Here is a 21,016-nt window from a genome sequence, read left to right on the forward strand (position 1 = left end):
AGTCAGTGAAACGTTTCCCCTTTTACATTCAGTTATGTGACCAGTGAAATCATTTAATAAGCTTGGTCCTGGAGCTCATGATATATAGGTCCTATGTGGTTTGGCCTAATAAATCCTTATCCCTGTCTTGATCTTCAGATATCTCTTCTGTGAAAGAAATGTTTTTAGATTTTGTATGGAGGATTGTGTTGGTCATTTTCTTGTTTAAGGTGAACAAGCTCTGTAGAGTTGGAAAATAATGTTTGATTAGGAAATAAAGGGTAGAGAGGTGAAGAAGGGGTATTTTGTATTGACCATTGCTAAATATAGGCAAGCTGATGCTTAAAACATAATGTTTATAGCTTTTATGACCATTGTCTTGAAAAAAAAAAAAAAGTAGCATACAGGATGGTTAGGGCTCAAAGAAGAAAAGCTGTCTTTTTGCACATTACTCTGAGTTGCTCTATAAAGATTTTTTGCTGAGAAACTATCGTGGTTCCTAACAGAAACAATGGTCTAGTGTATTTGTTTTCTAGCATTTTGTTAATAGCAATGATCACATTTTGTTTTAAAGATACATTTTTAAAACCATAAAATTTGTTCTCTCTCTCTTTTTTTTTTTTTTAAAGATTTTATTTATTTATTTGACAGACAGAGATCACAAGTAGGCAGAGAGACAGGCAGAGAGAGAGAGAGAGGGGGAAGCAGGCTCCCCACTGAGCAGAGAGCCCAATGCGGGGCTCAATCCCAGGACCCTGAGATCATGACCTGAGCCGAAGGCAGAGGCTTTAACCCACTGAGCCACCCAGGTGCCCCAAATTTGTTCTCTTTTGAAATGTTTTGATAATTTGATTTAAATTATGGTTTTGTTATGGTTTACATTCAGTCAGAATTGCTAGAATATTCCAGCATTATATGTATTCCAGCATTATATATATTATATTATATGTTTAGTGATAACAAGCTTCTTGGTGATCTGTTTTTCTTTCTTCATTCATACTTCTTTCCACATATGTAACCATAAACCCATAATTATATAGATTTTTTTTCCTTAAAAAGAAAAAGAAAAGCCAGACAGAAGCTATTCCTGCCAGAAATAAAACTCAACCTTACCAGAGAATTTAAAGCTTAGTAGAAGTCTTAGCTAGGCCCCTTTAGAGACCTCAGTGTATCTGTTTTCTACAGTTGAGTGGAAGAAAGTATTTCGAATTTGCTTGTCTATTGTTTGATTAGGTTTTCTTTTAGGGAAACAGGGTTGAACTTCATATAAAAAAGGCTTAGGATTATATCTATTTTTGTAAAAGTGAGTGCTTTGGAGTTTAGTTTTTCTCCCTCCTTTTTCCTCCTCAGAAACAGATTTGTAAGACTGACTCTGTGTAGGTCATGTGCAAAGACACTTCAATGACAAGGATAAAACCCTCGTGTGCTGCAGTATCTCTCATGTTCTGTTTGCATCATAAATTTTTTTTTTATAATATATGTCATATTATCCCATTTCCCCCCCAATTTATGATTGGCTTTTGTAAGACTGTCGAAGATGAAAATCCTATGAATAAATGAAGATGTTATCTTAGACGTTCCTTTTACTCTGGTGCCTGGGGACTAGCCAGCTGGGCTTGAATAGAACAAGAAATGACAGCTTTTCTCAGAAAGCTCTGAATAGGAATGTGAGAGACATTCCTGGCAGCCAGGTCCTGGACAATGTTTAAAGCTATAGAGAAAAGAATCTCCTTTTGCACCAGGGCACCAAAGTATAGAGAGTTAAATGTGCTGCATGACATCATACCATCCAGAATATGAGTGTGAAAGGACATACAAGACACTAAATTTTTGGAATCTCATTAGATCCTGCTAAAACAGCAGTTTCTGTTCCCACAGATGGTCATCTATTAGACTTCCTAGTCAATATGTTGAAGAGACTCAAAATATACTTATTGATTGGTCTTACTTTGAAAATGTACTATTGGCTTGCTCATACTTTCCTCCCTCCCACCTTCCGCATGTCCCTATCACACACAGAATAGTACCTTGTAATGTTCAAAGGAATTAAAAAAAAAGAAAAGAAAAACAAGACTGAACCGTATTATATTGGGGACTTACCAAAATAGTTTTAAGTCCAACTAATGAAAGTTCTTTATAACCAATCTCAGCTGTTTGAACTACTCTGCAGTATATAACATATTGCATATTCTAGACAAACAATACAAGGAGCTAATTATGAGGTAGATGTGGGTGCATTACAGCTTATAGATCAGATGTTTTATAGATTAAAAAATAAGTGCATAGATCTCTTCCAAGGCAGTTTCCTCCTATGGAAGGCCAGGACAGGCTAATTTTTCTGCTAGGTAAAAACAGGAAAACCAAACATCAAATCAGAAATTGTCATTTAATGTAATTGTTCATGCTTTATTTATTCCATTACAGTGAAGATGACTGCTGGTCTGTCTAATTTAGAATCACAACGCCACTCTGTCCAGTTTATTGTCTTTAAGTTAGTTTATCAGCTGTGCGATGGAGCTGAACCATTTGTGTTCTACTGAAGACAGACACATCGAAAGAGAATGAGAACCCCGGCGACAAGGGAGGTAGTTAACAACGAGGTTTCAGAGTGAACAGGTGTTTGTCCTGTGCATGAGACAGATATTCACAATCACCCTCCCCACCCCGGCCCCATGCCAAAAAAAAGTATAAACAGGTAATTAAACTAGACATACTATGATGTAGAATTTATTTTCAGTGTTGCCTATATGGTTCAGCAGCAAAAGGAAAAATAGTACAAAGATTATTTTACCTTATCTCAGTGGAATGAATTTCAGTAGGGCTGTTGCTATTTGCTCCCCACCCCCACACCCCACCTTCTTTTTTCCTTTTTGGTCAACTGCCGAAATTTGAAATGTTCTTTTGTTACCTCCCAGTGTTTTGTAACAATTCTTTTCTTGTTCATCCATTTCTGCAGGAGGCAGGCATTCCTTTTCAGTATCAGCTGATTATTTCTTGTAATTCTGAGACCCCTTATAGGCTAAACCAATGCCTTTATTGAAAAAGATAATGTTCTTCCATTACAAAATTCTTAACAATGTTATTTTAACAAGTCATTTGTTTGTTCGTTCATTCACTCAGTCATTCATTCATTCATTTCCTAAGCATCTGGGGAGTGTATTAAATACCAAAATGACACAATTGAATGAATCCTGGACCCTGTCTTGAGGGAGTCTAATGTGAGCTCAGATACGTCCCTAATCATGGCTGGTAAGAGTACAAGTTGTCTGACTGATACCCCTAATTCATACAAAGGGAACAAACAAAAATGTCCTGGGAAACACAGCCTAAGTTTTTCAAAATTTGTGTTGCCAGCTTTCATCATTCTTGAATGTATCTAGAAACTCCCTTAACAATCTCCATAACTGTTTTTATCATCCCATCTTCTAATTAAACTTGTTTCCCTTCAACGGATGTTCAGAATAATTAAGGCACACACACACATTATTATTTTCAGTGTTCTCATTACTTGTATTGCAGTAGGATTGTTTTTGTAGTGTTTTGCCCTTGCACGTGTACAGGTCAGCTTTTGTGGGAAAACCCGGCGTCTACATCCTTGTAATTTGCTTCTGTATTCCTATCAGTGTACAAGCTTGCAGAACAGATCGTGTTTATAAATTGCTTGGGTTCCTCCTATGAATTTGCCTTTAGTTTGTGCGCACACAGATAATTCATACACAGAGTACTGGGGAGCCAAGTCTGTGCTCTGTGCTATGAAAAGCCAGGTGCTCATTTGTTAGTGATGGAACCCTCTGACTGTGGGTTCTTGCGTACCCAGATGCTGTAAGTCAGATTTCTTACAGAAAGGAGTGCTGAACAGACACAAAGTCTGGTTTCCGCCTACCTGGATAGTTTCAGGCTCTTATCCATAAATGGCCCATCATCAGTAAGTAACTTTGAGGAAATCAGGCAACATAAATGTATTTTTGTTTAAACAAATAGCTCCTAAATGGTGAGATCCCAAATCGTCTGTGTCTTTCCAACAAGGCTTTTGCTGAAATGTGCATTTCTTGGTGCTATTCTGTTTCTTCATTCTAAGCACTCGCTTTACCGTTTTGGCAATTTGGTTTGAATTTTTTGTTTCCTTGTTTTCTACCCTAGAGATAAACTCTTTATTATTATTTTTTTAAATCTATGTTCCATTAATCACCAGATTCCCATTAATCATTCATCATTTTCCCTTTTCCTCCACTTCTCATCCCTCTGGCTTTATTCCACGCACCTGCTTCTTAAATGGTGGTTAATATGATAAGAGGCCTTGCCTAGGAAATCAGGAGGCTTATCAGCTTTCAGAGAATTTCCTAAATGTATTTATGCCCTTTTATGAGAGCACGTCTTCTTTGGACCTGCTTCCTTCTGTTTGGAAGAGGCCTGGCACATGGCAATGTTCACCAGAGCCTGGGAGAATGGATGAGTGGAGGAGAAATCTCAGAATGGTTATGTCTTTGAATGGCTTAGTGAATAGTCGTCAACACTCACTAGATTGACCAACTTTTTTTAAAAAGGAAAAAAGTCCCTTTGAAGATTTGTATCATTCTTCGGTGCTTTGACTAATGCTAGTCCTCCGGAAAGTTCTGACCTCTTTTCCTGCTTTTCATCCCACTTGACCCTCTAGTAAACATTTGTCAGTGCTCTCTATGCGCCATATTCAAAGCCAGGGACCCAAAGTCACCATCTTAAAGTAGAATACAGGGATGCCTGGGTGGCTCAGTGGGTTAAGCCACTGCCTTCTGCCCAGGGTCATGGGATCGAGCCCCGCATCGGGCTCCTTCCCTCACTGCCTCTGCCCACTCTCTGCCTGCTTGTGTGTACTCGCTTGTTCTCTCTGGCAAATAAATAAAATATTTAAAAAAAAATAAAGTACAATACAAAGGGGAGGAAGCTGGGATTAAACCATATTCGTTTATGCCCTTTCCCTGCTTCTTTATTCTAACAGCCAGGAATAGAACCATTGCATTGTGTTCAGCTGAAAGCACAAAATTGCTAATCTGAGTCAAGTTCCAGAGTGCTGGTTTGCTTTAAAGCGAACAAACAGAAAGCCTTAGTGACATTCCTGAAGGCAAGCCTCCAAGTTCTTAATGTAATTACTTCCTGGTTCCTGAGATGTGATTAATTAGATAAAAAGAGATCGAGCAGAATCCAAAGATAGAAGAGATTTTTTTTTTTTGCACAGGGGTGACTCTGGGCTTCAGAGCCCTGAGAAGTCACTCAATCCAGGAACACAGACATCTTCACCAGCCCACCGTCATGGCTGTAAAACCTCCAGAACTCAAGAACTCCTGAAAGTTACGTGGAGAAAGGTGAGCAGGAGGGATAAAAAAATGATTTTTTTTTTGGCATCCCTTGAGTCTGCGGGATGTTTTCTTAATTTATTTCCAGCCTGGTCTTTCTTGACCTGGGGTTGTCTGCTTTAACGGACATCAAGGCCATTTTATTGAAATATTTGTAGATCCTTGATCAAGCACTTAGTCTGACATACTTTTTCCATTTTTACTGCTAAATTAAGTTCCTCTCTGACAGCCCACCGTCAAGTCAGGCCCCATTTCGTCTGGGAGCTCCTTTGATTTAGAAGAAACACCTTATCTGGCAACCTTATCCTTTGTACCTTCTTTTACAAATACCCTTTAACAAGCTTCAAGATAAGGGGAAAGAGGATCACTTAACAATTCCCCATAATTTTTTTTTTTTTTTCTAAGCTGGTGGAGTTGCGAAGTTGTAAAAGTCTAGGACTAGGGGCGCCTGGGTGGCTCAGTTGGTTGAGCAACTGCCTTCCGCTCGGGTCACAGTCCTGGAGTCTCCCGCATCGGGCTCCCGGCTCCATGGGGAGTCTGCTTCTCCCTCTGACCTTCTCGCCTCTCATGTTCTCTCTCACTGTCTTTCTCTCAAATAAATAAATAAAATCCTAAAAAAAAAAAAAAAAAAAAAAAAAGCCTAGGACTATGGATTAATGTAGCTCCTAAGCCTCTGGGCTGTGGAAATTATATCTCTACCTACATTTTTTATTTCGCTATTCCCACCACCGCCACCCCCGACCTCCTGCATCTTATCCTCTCCTGGGTGGCAAGGAGTAAACAGTGACGCTTGCCAGAAACAAAGGATATAAGGGAAGGGAAATAAGCACATACCGTTAAATTTTTTAGTCATAATTAAAGAGTCATGGAATCTCATTGGTGGAATGGACCTTAGAGATTAGGCACTGGGTTTTCATCCTTTGGTCCCCTTGGAAGGAGAGAACACAAATCCCCACAGCAGGAATTCTCGGTGTTGGTTGGGGGTATGGATGTAGCCATGCAGCTTGAGTGAGTCAGGATCTGGAAGCTCGCGCTGGGAGTGGGTATTACGTTGGGGACAAAAAATTCACCCCTTGGGACCTGGCCCTTCGCCTCTGCCCTCCTTGCCTCCTTTCCTGAACCTGCTAGAATCATTGCTTTAGAGCAAATTTCTCCTTTACAGATAAGAAAAATGGAGTTGCGTAGAGAGGTCAACGGGCTTGAATAAAGATCATTAGACCTTAAGAAATACTTTGCCCCCTTGTTCTCTTGGACATTTCCTGTCTCAGAGAGAAAAACCATGACAGAAATCAGACTGAGACTGCTATTGGGACAAGAACTGTGTTGAACAGTAGGCATCTTGTTCTCCAATGAAAAATTATTCATGTTCTCATCCTATTGTGAATTAGTGATAACAGTTAGCCTAGCCATCTTTGAAAAGGCCCGCTGTTAGTAACTGCCACCTTCTCTGTCATCGTATTTGTTCCTTGCTTCCCTTTTTTGTTTTATCGCTCTGAGTTTCTTTTCTTGCTGCGCTCAATTCAATCACATATTTGTGAAGCCACTATTTAAAAAAAAAAAAAAAAGGATTTAAAAAAAAATCCTTTTAAAAATCCTTTAAAAAAGGATTTTTTTAAAAAAAGGATTATTCCTGGATATCTGCTACAGAATCAAAGCAACATGTTTGTATTTTAGACTTAAAAAGTGAAAAGCCTGCAAATGGAATGCAATGATGAATTTTTATGGTCATAAAGTCATATTTGAGAAGCACTCCAAGAGACTGCTGTTTGGAAGAACCATGTGATGAGCCTTATGGCAAAACGAATCATTAGTACCACATATGTTTGGACCCCAGCTATTCCCAAAGCCAATTCTAAGGGGACCATGGATCACAGGGCAGATCTGAAAGTGGGTCCAGGAGAGCACACCTTCTAATTCCAGAAATAATAAGAAGGCAGGAGAAACAAAGCAGAGAGCTCCCATTTTTTTACTCTCTAAACCTTGAAAGACTTCTGGGAAAAAAAAAATCAAATTTTTCATCCTAAATTTAAAGAAATGCAAAGAACATCATTTTTGGCATATTATAAAAATTAAATGGTTAAATCATTTTTAAAGTATATTCATTTAGAATCCCAATGCTATAATAATTGCTTTCTTGATATTGTCTATTTACAACTTTATAAACAAGTTCTTGGATGTTTGAATGTCGTAGACCTTTCCTTCATTTTTATTTTTATTTTTTTTAAGATTTTACTTATTTATTTGACAGAGAAAGAACGATCACAAGTAGGCAGAGAGAGAGAGGAGGAAGCAGGCTCTCTGCTGAGCGGAGAGCCCAATGCAGGGCTCCATCTCAGGACCCTGAGAGCATGACCTGAGCTGAAGGCAGCGGCTTAATCCACTGAGCCACCCAGGCACCCCTCCTTCTTTTTTAATTCATTTTTTCATTTGCCTCCCTCATAGAATGTTATCAATGTAAAATGCTTAAAAGTTTTTCTTGATCATCTGATAGTCCCAAAACCTAAAAAAGGGAAAAAAAAAAAAAAAAGAAATTCCTGAATCCATCATCTTCTAAGTTCTGAAGTTACATCTGAATTGAGTTATTACTATTATGATTGGTACAGATCAAAACCACAAATATGTAAGAAACATTGAGTATTATTAAATAGAATAAGTAAACTTACTGGGTCTTTATTAGTAAGATGGACAGGGTTGCTTTTATCAAAATGGTTTTTGTATCATTTATTTTAGGAATGAGCCAGGATCTAGTATATATCCAGTTTTTCATTTTTTTAGATGTAAATATTGAGAATTTTTTCTCACATAATAAGTAGATGAGTTGGAGAGATTTTTATGTTATTGAATTTTCTAAACTCTCCAGTTTTATTCTAAAACATCACATATTAATTTCCCATCACCATCAAGTTACTTTTTTGTGATTCATCCTTTGACAACTCAATTAGTTCCCCTTAATTTTGTTGTAAGGAAAAAACTGATTTGCAAAAGGGTTTGCTAATCAGTTACATGAGATATTCACCTTCTCTGTTTCTGGGAAATATACAAAAGGCTGCCCAAAGCTTCTCAAGTGCCCATGAATTGTACTTGGCGGTTTTTCTCTTAGAGGCACCATGTTGAACTGATATGCTCAGAGTTGGGAAACTAGAAATAGTCCAAAGTTCAGTACAACTCAGCAGATTTTTAGTTTGTTTTGGACAAAATGCTTTATCTTATCACATGCTTTAAATATATTTCATCAAAACCTTGGAACTGCAGGTTTAGCTCAAGTTTATGGAAAATGTCTACCACATAACGTACTTTGGAAGACTTATTTCCTGAATCGTCTAGGTCAGTTTTATTTTCTGCTTGGTTGATTTTTTTTGCGTTCAAATAAACTTTCTCATGGATCTCTGAATGACTTATCCTTTCAATTCTGGATTCTCAGTCTACAATGGATTGCTAGATATGGTGAGAGGATTGCAATAATTTGCCCCTGGGAGAAATAAGGCACCTCCATTGTTGGTATTTCTTATCGATTCCCTTTTTGCTTTGCGCTCATGGGACTTTTCCTCAGGAGCTGTATATTCATTGACAATGGCTTGCAAATGAAAAAGGCAGGGTCTTTAAATAGAAATTGTCATCCCCGTGACTCCTTGACTTACAAGTGCATTCTCAGACAGATCAATTCTAGGAAAGAAGTTCAGCATCTGGAAATTGATTCTCTTAAAAATATCTGATTTTGTGAACTTTGGTTAGAAGATGACTATTACAAAATCTGTAAAAATAGAAGAATGAAGATACATGCTAGCCTAAGGACATTGGGTATACTGATGATCATTTTAACCCCCTTTGGGTGTTCTGAGGAATTCAGTAATTGAGCTCATATTTGTGATCTGGATTCATCAACAACAGTTTAATTATGAGGACAAATTTCTGCCTAAGAAGGCATTTTAGATTAATTTCCATGCAACATGAGGAAGTTAAAAATAAAAGGTAAACTCTTTGATACTGAAAGTTGTACATCCTTGGAATTCATGTCTTTTGCACGTAGTTCTTATGATGAAATATTTTATACATTGTTGTAAATAAGAACCTCTTCAGGATCAATTTTCTGGGATTCTATAACCACATTTGTTAAGAATTTAGAAAAATTTTTAAGCTAAAATATTTAGAAAAATTCTTAAGTAGTAGAAACCTACTATAATGTAAATCTGGGAACTGATAAATAAGCCAGTGCAATTACTTCAAGGTTTCTACCTTGTGGACAGGAAGGAAGCATTAGAAGATCACCTCAAAAAAAAAAAAAAAATAGAAACTTTTCATATTGAAGAATGTGAGTCACAATTATTTTATCTTTCCAATAATGTGTCATTATGCTGTGACTCATACAATTCAATGAATTCAATGGAATTGTATAGATTATATTTTTATGCTTTTACTTTCTGTAAAACGTAGGACTATTTCCTATATCGTCCCTTCCTCCCTACATAATTTTGCTACAATGAGAAATATTCAAATCTTGGAACCAAATAACTTATTTTGAATGCAGTTAAACTGGTGATATAAGAAATATCAGAAAGAACTTCAGCTATGCCTCTTACATGATTAGCCAACTCAGTACTGACAGTCCTGAAGTCAAGGTTGTAGTCTTAGGGTACAGTACTGTGCAGGTATTTGCAGTGTCTTCCTTGGTTATTAGAGCAGAATGTCAGGCTTAACTCCCCTTTGCTGTTTGGTCCAGATTGACCCAGCAGCAGATGCTAAGTGGCTATGCATGATACTTAACCTCCCTAAATTTTAGTTTCTTCATCTGAAAAATGGGGTGATCTTAGTACTTACTGTGTAGGCTTCCTGAATGGAATGCTTGAAAGCATGTAAAGCACTTTGGAAGGGCTTAATAATATTAGCCGTTATGGTTGTTAATTTGCCTGAAATAATAGCCTGAGTGAAAAATATGAACAAATATTGGATGATTGGAATGAATTTTTTCAGTTCGATGCAAGTTTAAGATCACCCCATCAATAAATTCAAGTATTTCTTTATCATTTACTCTTTTTTGTCATCATGTGTAGAAATGTATTATCATTATCTTAGTCTGTTTGGGCCAGTGTAACAAAAATACCACAGACTGTGTGAGCTTAAACAACAGAAATTTATTTTTCACAGTTCTGGAGGCTGGGAAGTCCAAGATCAAGACATTGGCACATCTCTAAAAAAAAAAAAAAAAGCAGATTTTACATATGACAGTGGAGGAAAGTACTTTAGCATTACAGAGGGACAAAAGTACAAAAATAAGAGCTAAAGATGACTGAAAACACCTAAAAGAACCAGAGCACCTGCCATTATAGTCTTCTGACACTCAGTGAAGGCTAAGGCTCTCTCCTTGTCCTTTTTTTCTTTTTTTTTTTTTTTTTTAAGATTACTTTATTTGAGGGGAGAGGGGCAGAAGGAGAGGGAGAGAGAATCTCAAACAGACATCACACCCACCATGGAGCCTGACTTGGGGCTCAATCTCAGCACCCTGAGATCATGACCTGAGCTGAAACCAAGAGTCGGACGTTCAACTGACTGTGCCACGCAGATGCCCCTGCCTCCTCATTCTTCAGAAGGACCCAATAAAATATAGTGAATTCCATTAGTGAATGAAACTGATGAGGAAAGAAATGCACTTACTGTGTAGTATTGGGCATTTTAAGAGCAATAAAGCAGAGTTTAGAATAAGACTATGTGGAATGCTGAGTGGCTGTGTCACATTGTGGAATTCATTTACTTGAGGAGGTTAGCTGCCAGTTTTCTGTAAGAAAAAAGTCCAAATTAGTTCTATTATTTTAATAATTATTATTTAGCATGTGTTAAATGCTCACAGTTTACATGATATCAGAATGCACCATGGAAGAAACTGAACTTGCTATTGGATTTAATTAATCTCAAGTTAATTGCCAATATGGGCCACATTTCTTACATGAGTAAAATTGGAGTGTGAGAAAAGATAATGTCCCTCCCTCATTAAGCTGTCCAGGGTAGATTTACAGGGCGGCAGTGAGGCCCATTCAGGCTTAGTTTTGATAGCTTTTATTACTGACAGCGTAGACTAAGTGGTGATCCATCCTTTCATTACAAGACTCAACCCAAAAGCTATGGCACAAACACAACCACCTCTAACCGGGAGGTTTCAAATAGCTGTTTGTAGTTTGATACTCAGCTTGTCCTTTTTTTTTTTTTTTTCCTGCTAGTCCTGGACTTCTTTTGTTCTTCCAAAGTGTGGAGCATTGCCGTGTAGGGCACCGCCTGACACCTGCCAAGAAGGGCAGCCCTTGTAACTGCAGTCTTCCCCAGAGTAGGATTCAACTAGTGACTTCTGAGTTTGTAGACCTCAGGAACTTCCCTTCACACAGTTACGTAACTGGCATGTGGCTCCCACCACCAGCCTGTGCTTGTCAAGCACTGTGGACAGGGACTTTTATAATGGCTTGGGATATTGTTGATAGTCCGCAAAAACTGGAAGACCATGTATGTTCTGTCTTTTCGTCGGTGTCTGCTCCTGTGGAAGCTTAGTTTGGGTTCCCTAGAAGCAGAGCTTGAGGTAGAGATTGCTGTGCAGGGGGTTTATTAAGGTTGGGCTTTTGGGAAAAACCAGGAAGGGAAGGGAGTGAGGGAATAAGGTTAGGGTAGGGGAATAAGCTACCAAGGGTATGATTTCTCGTGAAATTAGCCTGATCACATGGGGAGCTCTGGAACATGAATCATACCAGAGTCAGTCCCACCTTGAGGCAAGGGAGCAGGCTTTTGTAACTCCCCTTTCTATCAGTTAGTCGTTAACTATGGGCCCTGGGTGGAGGGTAAGTATGGTGGTCTATCTCCTAGGCATCTCTAGGTAAGAGGACTCCAATCACTCAAGGGCAATCCATTGGAAAAGACTGGTGGGAGCACCTGCAGGGAGGAATGGACTACTGAACAGGGTGTCTGGGTGGGATGTCACAACCCCTGCCATGTGTGGAGAACACATTCTATAGTGGCATAGGGCATTTGCATGCGTAAGAGAACACAAGTTCCCTTCAAGCTTCAAAATTCTTTTTTTTTTTTTTTAATATTTATTTGACAGACAGAGATCACAAGCAGGCAGGGGGTGGGGGAGAAACAGGCTCCCCGCTGAGCAGAGAGCCCAATGTGGGGCTCGATCCCAGGACCCTGAGATCATAACCTGAGCCAAAGGCAGAGGCTTAAGCCACCCAGGTGCCCCCAAGCTTCAAAATTCCGTGGCATAGTCAGAATGCATTGTAACTATGGATTGTTAATTTTGTGCCCTGCTTCAGTTTTTAAAAAGAGACCAAGAACTGATAAGATGAAAATTAAATAGTACTTTTTTTAGCCTTATGGCAAATGAAGTAGTTATCAAAATAGACTTTCACCTGAGAAAAAGAATATGATACTTCTTAACCCCACTGAACCTAATTAATCTTTCACCCCTCCACAGAATTTTAGTAAAATGTTGTTAATGCCAGCAAAGGTAATTAAAGAAGACAGATGAAAAACTGATTCTACTCTCATGCCAAGGAGGAAGTGAGGTATACAGAGTATCTGGGAGCTACAAAATACAGCCTCTTGTTACATCAAATGACAAGGCCTAAGTCTGTGATGTAAACACATTATTGCAAATGTCAGTGCTCAGAGAATTGTTTAGACAGACTGCAAAGATGATTACTAAAGAAATAGCAAAAGCAATAAAATATAGAACAATAACCCTTCATTGGCTAAGTTATAATTCAAACTTGTTATCACTATGAATGAACCATTTCATATATAGGCTTAACTTTTCTTCACCTGTTTCAGTAAGACAGCAAGATAAAAGAAGCAATATTTGATATTAAAATATTAAGTACATTAATGTAAATTCATGAAATTTTTATATCTCAAATTGCAAAGGATGTATTCCAAGGTTCATATTCTTCCCCTTCCTTTCTTATCAAAAACATCAATAGCTTACTATAATAAATCCAATTATGGTACTTCCTACTGCGTGGGTTTCAGAGTTTAGCCATATATATATTTGTATAACTAGATATTTTCCGGAGGCTGGTGTAAAAACACTTTATTCACTCTGTATTTCATGTATTTTTCACTTAAGCTTCAAGCTGCTAAATTACTCCTGAAAGATTCAATCTAAAGAGAATTTTTGGTGTGTAGTTTATTTAAAAGAGTGATGCATTTCTTTGAATAAAATTAGTTGTAAGAAGATACTAGGAATTTTTTTCTCCAATCTTTTCATGTTTCTTTAGTACCTTCTTTTGATTTTCATGTAAATTTTTTTTTTTTTTTTAGTCAGAAAAGAAATCTGAGACACAGGAGTCGTAATGGCCCATTACGTAAATCTAAAGTGTCAAGTGTCACCCCTAACGTATTTATAACCTTGGGTTCATGAAAGTTTTAAAATTTTGAAGAATTTGTTTACATTTGCTATGGTCACTGGCAATGCTATATTCATGGTAGAACTTTTAAAATTTTATTTTATTTATATTCAGTTAATTAACATACAGTGTATCGTGAGTTTTAGAGGTTGAGTTCAGTGACTCATCAGCTGCATATAACACCTGGTGCTCATTACATTAGTGCCCTCCCTAATGCCCATCACCCAGTTACCCCATCCCCCTACCCACCTTGCCCCCAGCAACCCTCAGTTTGTTTCCTATAGTTAAGAGTACCTTATGGTTTGTCTCCCTCTCTGAGTTTTATTTTATTTTTCCCTCCCTTCCCCTGTGAGCCTCTGTTTTGTTTCTTAAATTCCACATATGAGTGAAATTGTATGATAATTATCTTTCTCTGATTGACTTATTTTGCTTAGCACAATACCCTCTAGTTCCATCCATGTCATTGTACGTTCACTTTTTGATGGCTGAGTAATATTTCCTTGCAGTTATATATCATGGTAAAATTTTTATAATATTTATTTATTTATTTATTTATTTATTTATTTATTTAAGTAGGCTCCATGCCCAACATCACAACCCTGAGATCATGAGGGTTGTACTCTCTTCCAACTGAGTCAGCCAGGTTTAGGGTAATTTTTAAAACATTGTGGTTCAGTTGATTGTTGAAGTGATAAAAGAAAAAAAAAATCCCAAAAGTGCTTGTGTTGTCTTTTGATTTTCTTCTTTTGGTATGTTAAAACCATATTAAATTATTATTATTATTTTTAAATCCACATTAAAAAAAAGTTTCAGAACCAAAATTATACCATTAGCCCTGGCCTATTTGAGTAAAAACTGTTTTACAAAATCTCTTTCCTAATAGAATATTTACCAAGGCCTTTATTTTCAAATATGACTTCAGGCAGTTTTTACTTTAGAAAGTGTTACTGTAGGCAGAGTGGGAACTGTTCTGGCTGTAGCCTACTTATTTCGTCCACAGGCTGTCTTGTTCCATTGCCTTTCCTTGCTGGCTCTTCGCCTTTACACACTCTGATTCTAGACTTTGTAGGGTGAGTTAGGGTTGGTATGTACGTGGCATAAGAGAGGGACCATTCCCATTTCTCTGTCCTTTACTCAAAGGTAGACTTTGAGTCAATACATTTGAACCAACCTCCCGCAATATTAAAGGCTTAACTTGACCTCATGTCCTATGTCCCATCCCACGGTGCTCTAAACTTGTTCTGATCTTCATTTCTCATGTTAGCTGTAGGTGACACAGACACTATTACTGGATTTTAGTTTGGGAAACCAAAATTCAGAGAAGTCACGCTATTGCACAACACAGCCTGCTCTGAAAAGCTTCTTTTTGTGACTGAGGGACCTGTATTAACAAAATGACATAAGTATTAACAAATGCAGTTGTTAACTACATGCTAATAGAAATCCTTGATGTCAGTTGTAGAAACACCAGTCCTCTTTAAGATGAGGTGTTTATTATCATTACCTTCACTACCATCAGTCATTTGCATCATCATCATCGTCGTCGCTGTCAGTCACCATCATCACCATCACCATCATCACCATCACCACTATCATCGCCATCACCATCATCATCACCAGCACTCACAGTCTCCACCTCCTACTCCTTCCTCTCCTGTCTCCTGTTTATTGACTATCTCTTATATGGCAACCTCAAATGTATGCTTTCCCTTTAGCAAGTTTGTTCTCTAATTCCCCTGACTATGAAAAATTTTTCTAATGTGGGAAAGTAGCCCATCTACACCTGATCACATGAAATAATGGAGAAATCCTGAGCTTGGGAATTTGACATGTCTGAGTTCCTAATTATAATCAAGTTGGATAACATACCTGAGCTTCAGTTTCTTCATCTAACCCATGGGCTAAATAATTCCTATCTTATAGTTCCTAGGGAGAATTAAATGAGATGGCATATATATCAAATACTTAGCACTATGATGAAAACAGTAGCCCCTCTGGAAGAGTTGGTTTCTCTCCCTCACCTAAGTAACTCTCATGTAGAAAGGAAATGACGTGAGGCTTAGATAATTACCAAATTAATTATATGATGAAAAAAATGCTTATTGTGTATTTAATAAGTTACATTTCTCATTCACCTATGTTTGAAGTCATACTTATATGCATAATGTGCCTATATCATTAAATTTTTATAGTAACTCTACTTTAGGCAGTAGGTAGCTCCTGATTTTCTGAATAGTAGGAATCAGATACTCCTTTTCATCTGCAGATTTATATGGATTTCATCAATGGATTTTTGCCACCAATGGATTTTTTGGGTAACGGCAAATCCAAATACAACCAACAGATTAGAGGAAGGGAGTGTAGTGAGGTTAGGATATTAGTTGCCTTAGAGCTGTTCCTATGGGGTCACTTGAGGTGGCTGTGTCTCTCTACTGGAGGTGATGGACGTTTTTGGTTTTGTTTTTGTTTTTAACATACAATATGTAATGTTTTCAGGGGTACAGGTCTGTAAGTCATCAGTGTTACACAAATCAAAGCACTCACCACAGTACATACCCTCCCCAATGTCTATCCCCCAGCCACCCCATCCCTCCCAATTCCCATCTCCTCCAGCAAACCTCAATTTGCTTCCTGAGATTGAGTCTCTTATGGTTTGTCTCCCTCTCTGGTTTCTTTTTGTTTCATTTTTTCCTCCCTTCCCCTATGATCCTCTGTCTTGTTTCTCAAATTCCTCATATCAGTGAAATCATATGATAATTGTCTTTCTCTGATTGACTTATTTCACTTAGCATAATACCCTCTAGTTCCATCCATTGCAAATGGCAAGATTTAGGTTTTTTGATGGCTGCATAGTATTTTATTGTGTACCTATATATTGCATCTTCTTTATCCATTCATTTGTTGATGGCCATCTTGGCTCTTTCCATAGTTTGGCTAATGTGGACATTGCTGCTATAAACATTTGGGTGCCTGTGCCCCTTCAGATCACTACATTTGTATCTTTAGGATAAATACCCAGTAGTGCTATTGTGGGTTTTAGGGTAGCTTTATTTTTAAATTTTTTGAGGAACCTCCATACAGTTTTCCAGAGTGGCTGCACCAGCTTGCATTCTCACCAACAGTGTAGGAGGGTTCCCCTTTCTCCGCATCTTCACCAACACCTTGCATTTCCTGACTTGTTAATTTTAGCCATTCTGACTGGTATGAGGTGGTATCTCACCGTGGTTTTGATTTGTATTTCCCTGATGCTGAGTGATGTGGAGTACTTTTTCATGTGTCTGTTGGCCATTTGGATATCTTTGCAGAAATGTCTGCTCATGTCTTCTGCCCATTTCTTTATTCTTTGGATGTTGAGTTTGATAAGTTCTTTCTAGATTTTGGATCCTAGCCCTTTGTCTGATATGTCATTTGCAAATATCTTCTCCCACTCTGTCAGTGGTCTTTTGGTTTTGTTGACTGTTTCCTTTGCTGTGCAAAAACTTATCTTGATAAAGTCCCAATAGTCCATATTTGCCCTTGCTTCCCTTGCCTTCGGTGATGTTTCTAGGAAGAAGTTGCTGTAGCTGAGGTCGAAGAGGTTGCTGCCTGTATTCTCCTCAAGGATTTTGATGGATTCCTGTCTCACATTGAGGTCTTTCATCCATTTGGAGTCTATTTTTGTGTGTGGTGCAAGGAAATGGCCCAGTTTCATTTTTCTGTATGTGGCTGTCCAATCACCTGGTAAAGAGACTGTCTTTTTTCCACTGGACATTCTTTCCTGCTTTGCTGAAGATTAGTTGACCATAGAGTTAAGGGTCCATTTCTGGGCTCGCTCTTCTGTTCCATTTATCCATGTGTCTGTTTTTGTCAGGTGATGGTCACTTTTAAGATTAACCCCTGAAACAAATAAATACATTTTATATTAATTTTCTAAAAAGATTAACTTCTTTATCAAACTTTTTCCTTCCCTGTTCTGGTCAGTGCTTCTTTCCCTTTCTCCCTCAAAGCATAAGGATGTTAACAGTTCCAGAGTATTGAATAACCCTTATAGTTTCCCTATATGCTACCCCAATTTTTATAAATAATCTCTTTATTAAGCCCACCTCACTTAATTTTAATTTGAGTGTATCACTTATGTCCTGTTAGGATTCTGACTGGTAGAGAAAGGGAAACTAGGGGGCAGTTTTTGAAATTGCTTGCACATAGAGGGCACTCTGTTTATTTGGGGTAGCTTAGACGGACGCCAATAAGGTCGATTAGGGAGCTAAAGACACTTGGGCCATTCTTGTTTTTACCACTATTACATTCTGTTTTATCAGTCTCAACTGATGTTAAGTATCCTTTTACCATGGACATACTCTGTGCTTGAGTTCTTTCATTTTAGGCTTTGAATGTGACTCTAATACTAGACTTTGCCCTCCTTTAGGATAGGGACTATTTTATTCATCTTTGTGTCCTCGACACAAGTACTCCACTATGCTTTAGTGGGTACTTAGTCCAGCCATAATTTAATAATCTATCAGACTACGTCTAAGGATGAGCATGAATTGAAATACATACATACGCAAGCAGAACACATTTTTGCTTCTTGATGTTAGCTTCTGTAAACCCCTCAAACAATATATTGTTGATGTGTTGTATCTGTAAACATTATATAAATGGATATGTCTGACTGTATGTCTTTTCTTTAGCATCTGCTGTAGGAGAAAAATTGGATAGAAGCCTGGAAGGCGTGGGCAGTCATAACATTTCAGTGGTATATACTGATCTGGTTACAATTTGAAGTAATACAGAACATTTTTTTTCCTCTTCTGACTTTTTTTCTGACTAAAATTTGTTCTTAAATGTTCTCAATTACTGGATATTGATGTTTTTTTACTTTGAAAGCCTGGTTGCAGATTCCCTAGTGATAGTTTTTTACCTTTTAATTAATGATGAGCACGGGAGAAATCAGTATTAAAGCAGTCCCAGCTTTGGCATTTAAGGGGCGTAAGTACAGTGTAGTAGTAAAACACATATTATAATTGAATATTAGAATTATCAGCATTTTTCAAATGAAAGCTCTCATCGCTAATATTTTGATAGGCTTCAATACCAGGATTAAAAATCGCTTGGCCAATTCAATGGCTGTATTTTAAAGTCTAGTTTGTAAACGAGTGAGAATTCAGCTAACTTTTAAATCAGATAAACTTCTTAATCTTACAAAGGAGTAGCAATGTGGTGTTTCTCTTTACATTTATACATTTTTATCTTTGCAGATTGCAAATGGCTATCAGTGGTTTGAATATCCAGACAACTCATATCAGTCCCTTGAGAGAGACACTTTCTGTAAACTGACATGGATTGCTCTTGGGAGAATTTATAATACAATAAATTATTTATATAAAAATCTAAAGCTCTTCTCCCTTCTCCCATGCTTTAGGTTTATACACACATACAAACATCACTAGCAAAATGCCACAGGCAATTGAAATTGGTTTATGTTTGATGGGGGTGGGGGTGGATGGGTGGGGAACTGCAGCCAAACCCCTTCCAGCTGCATCCCCGAAGCATCAGACCTGGAGAGAGTGAGGATGACAGAGGTGGAACAGGGCCAGGACAGAGTTGAAGGACACCCTGAGAACAGGTGTCGAGTTTTGGTCAAGCATTAAAGGGATTCCAGTCCTTCCAGTTACTATTTTCAAATTGTAAGAAGGGGTATAAAGGAGGGCACTGAGCCTGGGGGAAGGAGAGGTTTTTGGAGGAATGGGCATCTGAGGTTAGGGTTTAAAATCTGCTTTCAGTGATAGATCCAGTTGCAAGGCAAATCACAAAGAAAACAATACCTAGATTAGGAATTTTTATGCTGAACAACCAGTAAATCTGATTTTAAAAAAGGAAAACCTTAAATTTGGGGAATAATTATAGATGCATAGGAACTCACAAAGAAATGTGTAGGGAGGTTCTAGGTACCCTTTACCCAGCTTCGCCTGATGTTGATATCCTGCCTCACTGTAGTACAATGTAAAACCCAGGAGATTTACACTGGTACAAGCCATAGAGCTTATTCAGATCACATAGCACCTGTGTGTGTGTGTGTGTGTGTGTGTGTGTGTGTGTGGTGTCAGTCTAAGCAATTTTATCACATGCATAACTTCATGAAATCATCAACACAAATCCCTTACCTGCACCATCATAAGAACACTTTTGACTTCTTTAGAGCGGCACTCATCCTGTCCCCCATCCCTAACCACTGATCTGTTTTTGATCCCTGTAACTGTTATATTTCATGAATGTTATATAAAAGTAACCATGTAGTAGGCATTTGAGATTGGCTTTTTATAAAAATTGCTGATTAATATGCCATGTTATAGATGTACTGAGGTTTGTTTAACCATTCATTTTTGAAGGACATTTGGAAGATTTTGTCCATTGCATATAAGCTGCTATGAACACTCATGTACAAGTTTCTGTGGGCAAATATTTCTGTTTCCCTAGGTCAAATGCCTAAGGGTACAATTGCTGGGTCATATGATAACCATTTTTAGTTTTAAAAGGAATCACCAAACTTTTTTTTTCGGATCAGCTGTGCCATTTTACATTTTCACCAGCTATGCATGAGTGATTGGTTTCTGTTTTTACCACTTTTTGTTTCAAACATTCTGAAAGGTATATAGTGATTTCTTGTGGTTTTAACTTACATTTTTCTAAAAGCTAATGATGTTGAATGTCTTTTCATGTAGTTGCCACCTGCGTATGTTCTTTGGTGAAATATCTTCTGTTTCTAATTGGATTTTTTTGTTTTATTGCTGTTGAGTTTTGAGAATTCTTTATATATTCTATATACTAGTCCTTTGTAAGATACATAATGTGGTTGGTCCAGGACTACACTGCTGCTGCTTAGATCAGACTGCTTTTAGTGCCCCGGTGGGACTGGGGCTCCCCATAAAGTCTCTATTGGGATTCCTCTTTCTGGTCCTTTGGCCTGAGAGAGCAGGCTCTTTCTCTTGGTGCTTAGGGTTTGCAAGACTTTTTGGAACCAGCTCAGGGTAGATGGGAGATAAACAGACAGCCAGGGACTTGCCATGTTGTTGTCCCTGAAGTTTTGAGGTACTTAGCCAGTCTGCCTTCTTTTTTCCAGGTTTTAGAGGTTTTTTAAAAAATCATTTTGAATAATGTGGTTGAATATTGAATAATATTCGGGGTGTTTAGTTATATTTAGAGTGAAAAGTGAGTAGAACAGAGACAATTGAGTCCACGCCATCTTTTTCTGGAATTTCCTTGTAGATTTGATATTTAGGGAGCAGTTTTATCTCAAACAGCAAGAGAATTGATTTTCTTGGAGATGTTATCTGACGATAGGAGAAC

At 37.9% G+C, this 21,016-nt stretch overlaps 1 protein-coding gene across 10 annotated transcripts in view; it reads left to right on the plus strand.

Annotated features, from left to right (window-relative positions):
• Positions 1-21,016, plus strand: part of FHIT (fragile histidine triad diadenosine triphosphatase) — a 1,429,687-nt gene that overhangs the window by 189,081 nt on the left and 1,219,590 nt on the right. Inside the window, exon 3 of one of the 10 annotated variants that reach the window (XM_082727539.1) lies at positions 5,192-5,318. The exons of the other annotated variants lie outside the window; for them this stretch is intronic. The gene's annotated coding sequence lies outside the window, so the exon portion shown is untranslated. The remainder of the gene's footprint in view (positions 1-5,191; positions 5,319-21,016) is intronic. 10 annotated transcript variants of the gene reach the window in all.

The sequence above is a fragment of the Mustela nivalis genome (genome assembly GCF_964662115.1).
Source record: "Mustela nivalis genome assembly, chromosome: 1".
NCBI classification, from domain to species: Eukaryota; Metazoa; Chordata; class Mammalia; order Carnivora; family Mustelidae; genus Mustela; species Mustela nivalis.